The sequence below is a fragment of the Pseudorasbora parva genome, chromosome 6 (genome assembly GCF_024679245.1).
Source record: "Pseudorasbora parva isolate DD20220531a chromosome 6, ASM2467924v1, whole genome shotgun sequence".
In the NCBI taxonomy this organism is placed as follows: Eukaryota; Metazoa; Chordata; class Actinopteri; order Cypriniformes; family Gobionidae; genus Pseudorasbora; species Pseudorasbora parva.
The window spans coordinates 35611360-35617235 of NC_090177.1; positions in this window are offsets into that span (position 1 = coordinate 35611360).

Sequence of the window (5876 nt, forward strand, 5' to 3'; positions counted from 1 at the left end):
AAACGACCAAGCGACAACCATCTGTTTTGAATTCTGCATGTCACAGTTATCTTTTTATGACCATGTGGGCAGATATATTTTGTTTTACAGGTCAAGGGCTTTCTTCAAGAGGGATTTTGTTAGCTCAATTTTCCATGCAAATAATTTTAGTGTCGATGGAAACATCTGCAAGCTCAGCAAGTGCATTTTCCATTAAGCAGAAGAGCGATGAGGATGGTTTATTACATTGTTCCATGCTGAAGGTACAAATCTAGATACAATGCAATTATGCACTTGAAAAGCATCTTATTTTCCTGGTATGATGACATAACAATTGTAATTGTACTGACAGGATGATTGTATAACTTTCTACAGGCTACATTTTTTGTGATCATATATTTCTGTGTGTGTGATGCAATAAATAAATAAATATATAAAAAATACATATTATCTTTTTATTATTATATATATATATATTTAAATATTATAAATAAATACATCATATTAAATTGTGATTACATAATCACACACACACACACACACACACACACACACACATATTATAAACAGTGAATAAGTTAAGAAAAATACTTACAGGGTTAGAAATGTGGTTATAATGATGCCCGTCTTCAAACAACACTAAATATTTGCGAGGAATGAAAATGTGTTTATTATAATGAAGGAAATAAATTATTAAAGTGTTTTTAGGTTAAATTTATAAAATGGAAATAGTTCATCTGATGGTCATATTTATATTTAGAGCTGCCTGAAAACATGGCATGCGAAATGCCTAAATATAGAAGAAATAACTGCTTATATGGGTGAGGAGTTTCCCAAGGATTGAAACAAATCCATCTGCAATGCTCAAACCTTTTGCCTTGTTGAAGTGAGACCATGATTTATTGTATCATCTACTCTCTTGAGGTTTAAGAGTTGAACGCTTAACCACACAAACTCAGTGAACCTGATAAGCTAATTAAGCTTTTTACTGTGGATGTGATAACAAACGGTGTTTATTGCATTTAATTTTTAGCTTGTTGGAGTAGTATATGTGTCTTTTTATTTTGTATTACATATTTATCTGATATCATGAAGATAAAATAAGCAGTGTAGCAGTGAGAAAGAGAGAGGATAATAATAAACATGCAAATCAAACTACCTTTTTGTATGTTTGTATATTATTTGTCACTAACAATTCACTTTGCAAAAAATATTTTACATAATTGTTTAAATATCAGAAAATATTAATATTATATATTTGTTTTAGCTCAATGCGGCTCTTTTAATGGCTCTTTATTAGAGTTTTTGCATGATAAAATGAATGCTGTTTACAGTGTTTTTCACCTACCATGTTTCAGCATGCAAATTTAGTATATGTACTATAATAAAAAATAATACAATTGTTGTATTATTTTGAAAATACTATTTCAAGTTATATACAATCCCTACTTTATGTGAACTGAACTGACTGGGGAGCTGATATATATAAATTATTATTATTATATATATATATATATATATATATATATATATATATATATATATATATATATATATATATATATATATATATATATATATATATATATATATATATATATATTCTGGATTAGTATAAAAAAGACCTTTATGTGATGTGGCGGACTGTCCAAAGTACTGTTGCGATACATAAAAGTGTATTGTTTAGTTGTGGGTGAGTGTGCATCTCATCCTCACCTTTGATTGCACATTATATGTATATAATGGGATAGGAGGGGACTTCAGGTCAGTTATACTGCCAAAACTGGCTGTTAATCATTGTACATCATTTAAACATGCTTACACCATGTTTGATCGCATGGTGTTATTGTTAAGTTTAAGATTTAGTCTAGGGTGACCATATGTTGATTATCGAAAACCAGGACACTCGGCCTGGCAATGAGATATTCAAAGTTTACTCAAAGATGCCTTATTAATTTAAATCCATTAAAACCAGGTCCTTTTAATCACTTTATAAAAAAACAGCCAGGACGGCCAGGACAGGACTTGAAAACAGGACATTTGGTCACCCTAATTTAGTCATACACATATACAGTGAAGAAAATAAGTATTTGTACACTGTAACAAGTTCTTAGGTAAGGAAGGAAGAGGACATGGGGGTCGGGTGGACTGCTGACGTCTTTTTATTCTTTGTATAACTCAAATCACAATGTTCACACTCCAGTGTGTATCTTTCTCATAAACTCAGGTTTCACTTCCGGGTTGCGGTACTTCCGGTATCCGGGAACTCGGAACTCAGCGTCTCTGGGTGCGTCAGCAGTCTGTCTCTCTCTCGCCTGCTTCCGTTTCTCCAGGCGTTTTGTACTCTCCCCGCACCCATTACTGAAACGAGATACAGGTGTTAACAATCTGCGTCCAACCCACTCACTTACCGCTCATCCCGCGGCTCTCTCTCCCGCTGCAGACCTCGCTGAACCACGCCCCCCTTGCCACATACCCCCACCGCCCGACTCAGGCCGGGGAGCCGTCCGATAATTCACCTTGCGATAATCCACGCGAAACCGGACAGAGCCGTCGGTTTTCGTAACTAAAACTATCGGGCTCACCCAGTTACTGCTGGATTCTTCTATTACCCCCATGTCGAGCATCGCACCTAATTCATGCTGAACCACTTTTTTTTTGTGTTCAGGCAAGCGATACGGCCGGCTGCGAACTACCACGCCGGCTCGGTCTCGATATGGTGCTGAATAAGACTAGTACGACCCGGTAGGGGCGAGAACACGTCGGCAAACTCAGCCTGTAATTTTGATAAATCAGTGAGTTGGGACAGCGAGAGGTGATCTCCCCCGGGAGCCAGCGCGAAAGATTGTGGTTTGATGTTCGCCTCTGGCCCGAGATCATCCTCCCCCCCGATCACCGTTGCCAACATCACTGATTCGACCTCATTCCATTTTTTAAGGAGGTTGAGGTGGTAAATCTGATGAGCCCGCTCCTATCGGACCGTATTACTTCATAATCGAGATCCCCGACTTGTCGTGCGACCTCAAACGGTCCCTGCCACTTAGCCATCAATTTTGAGCTCGACGTTGGGAGTAATACAAGTACCTTCTCTCCCGGCGTGAATTTGCGCTGTTTAGTTCCCCTGTTATACAGCCGGCTCTGGCGGTCCTGGGCTTGCAACAAACTCTCCCTGGATAGCCGCCCCAATGTGTAGAGCTTTGTTCGCAAGTCCAGCACATACTGAATTTCGTTTTTGGCCGAAGATGGTCCCTCCTCCCAAGTTTCTCGCAGGACATCCAGCACCCCCCGAGGCTGGCGTCCGTAGAGAAGCTCGAAGGGGGAAAACCCCGTGGAGGACTGCGGGACTTCCCGCACGGTGAATAACAAGGGTTCTAACCACCTGTCCCAATTTTTGGCGTCTTCCTGAACGAACTTACGGATCATGGTTTTAAGAGTGCGATTAAATCGTTCGACCAAGCCGTCCGTTTGTGGGTGATAGATGCTAGTTCGAAACGATTTAATGCCCAGCAACCCGTATAGTTTGCGTAGTGTACGTGACATAAACGCCGTGCCTTGGTCAGTGAGGATTTCCTTCGGAACCCCCACCCGGAAGATAAGTCGAAACAGTGCGTCCGCAACACTTTTCACGGAAATATTGCGAAGGGCCACTGCCTCTGGGTATCGTGTTGCGTAGTCCACTAAGCAAAACGAAACGATAAAGCAAAACGATACACACGCGCTGATCGCTCTAATGGCCCGATGAGGTCCATCCCAATTCTTTCGAAGGGGACCTGCATTAACGGAAGAGGGCGCAAAAGCGCTTTTGGGGCGGCCAGTGGGTTTACCAACTGACATTCCGGATAAGACGCGCACCACCTGCGCACGTTGTCATGAATGCCTGGCCAAAAGAATCGGGTCATGAGGCGATTTAGTGTGGCCGCCTGTCCCAAATTGCCCGCCATAGGATTGGAGTGAGCCGCCCGGAAAAGCATTTCCCGGCGGCTCTTGGGAACTAACAATTGGGTTGTATCTACGTTGGTCTGAGTGTCTTGGGTCACTCGATACAACCGATCTTTCAGGATGGCAAAATATGGATAGGTGAGGGGAAGGGCAGGTTGGAGAGACTGGCCGTCGATGGAGCGGACCTGCCGAAAGGCATGTTTTAAGATCTCATCCTGAGACTGCTCCAGAGGAAAGTCATTGCGGTCCGAGAGAATCAGTCTCTCGATCGCGCTCGGTTCCTCTGGAGCCGCCTCCCGCGGTCCCGTCTCAGTCTCTCCAAGCTGCACTCGCGCCATCCCTACCCGAGCGTTTTTTCCCCAAGAGGCATCCGCACATAACGACCCCAATAAAACCGCAAACGCGGGCCAATTCGTCCCCAAGATTATCGGATGCCGGAGGTGAGGACTAACCACCACCTCTACACTATGCTTTTCTCCCCTGAACTGAATTGTTATTGGGACAACCGGGTATTCCACCACATCCCCGTGCACACACCACACCTTAACCACGCGGCTTGTATCCAATGCCCCCGGTTGCATCAGGCTTTGATGGATAGAGGTTTGGTTACATCCTGAATCCACCAAGGCCTGATATGTACCCCCCTTGATACTCACAGGTATTTGGTACTCTCCAGCTTGATCAGGGGTGGCCTGGGGGACGTCCAGGACCCAGATCATTGTCCCAATCTCCATCACTGGACACCTGCCCACGAAATGGTCCGGGTCCCCGCAACGCCAGCAGGCCAACAAATGCCTACCCGCCGCTCCAGTGGCGGGGAGTGGGTTGGAGAACGGGCGCGGAGAGAGCGGAGCCCCGGAAAGACTATCCCCCCCTGACCCCATAAGCCTCGCCCCCTGGGCGGAGCCCTCGAATTTTCCGAACTGGCCCGGGCCCATTCCCCCCCGGCCTCTGGGGGGAACACGAGGAGGGCCCGGTGGGCGGAACCTAGGTAGAGGGACAGGACGAGAGAGAGAGACAGAGGGGGGAGAGGTAGAGGTTAGTGGGGGTTCGCCGACCCCCGGGCATGCCACCATGTGGTCCTCCGCCAGATCGATGGCCGTCTCCAGCGACGTGGGCCGGTGGCACTGGACCCACTCGGCAGTCTTCCGGGGGAGCCGAGTGATGAACTGCTCCAGCACCACCAGATCGATCACTTGGTCCACGTCGCTTCCTCCGGCCAAGAGCCACTTGCAGCATGAGTCCCGGAGCTGCTGGGCCATCGCAAAGGGCCGGCCGGCATCGCCCCAGTCCAAGGACCGGAAGCGCTGGCGATGTTGTTCTGGCAACCGACCGACCCACTGGATGATGGCCCTCTTCAGATCATCGTAGACCAGGAGGTTCGCCACCGGTAGCTGTTGTGTGGCCGCCTGGGCTTCACCGGATAGTAGAGGGATCAAGCGCACCGGCCACTGAGCACGGGGCCACCCGCAGGCCTCCGCCGACTTTTGGAACAACTCCAAGAAGGCCTCAGGATCATCTTGTGGCCCCATTTTGTGCAACGGCACGTGAACCAGTGCGCTGGCCTGCCCGGCGGCCTCGGTGCAAGCCTCCCGGTCGAGCCAGCTCCGGAACCTCTCGCGGTCCTCCTGCTGGCCTTGGACAATGGCCTGGAACCGCCTTTCTTGGTCGGTCCGAAGATCCAGCAGGGCTTGATGTTGCTCGCGGTGTAGGACCGCGAGGGATGAGATGATGTCCGCAAGTGGGGTGGACGGATTTTGCATGGTGGCGGCGCGGTCCTACTTCCTTCCCGGGTTTCGGCACCAGTGTAACAAGTTCTTAGGTAAGGAAGGAAGAGGACACGGGGGTCGGGTGGACTGCTGACGTCTTTTTATTCTTTGTATAACTCAAATCACAATGTTCACACTCCAGTGTGTATCTTTCTCATAAACTCAGGTTTCACTTCCGGGTTGCGGTAC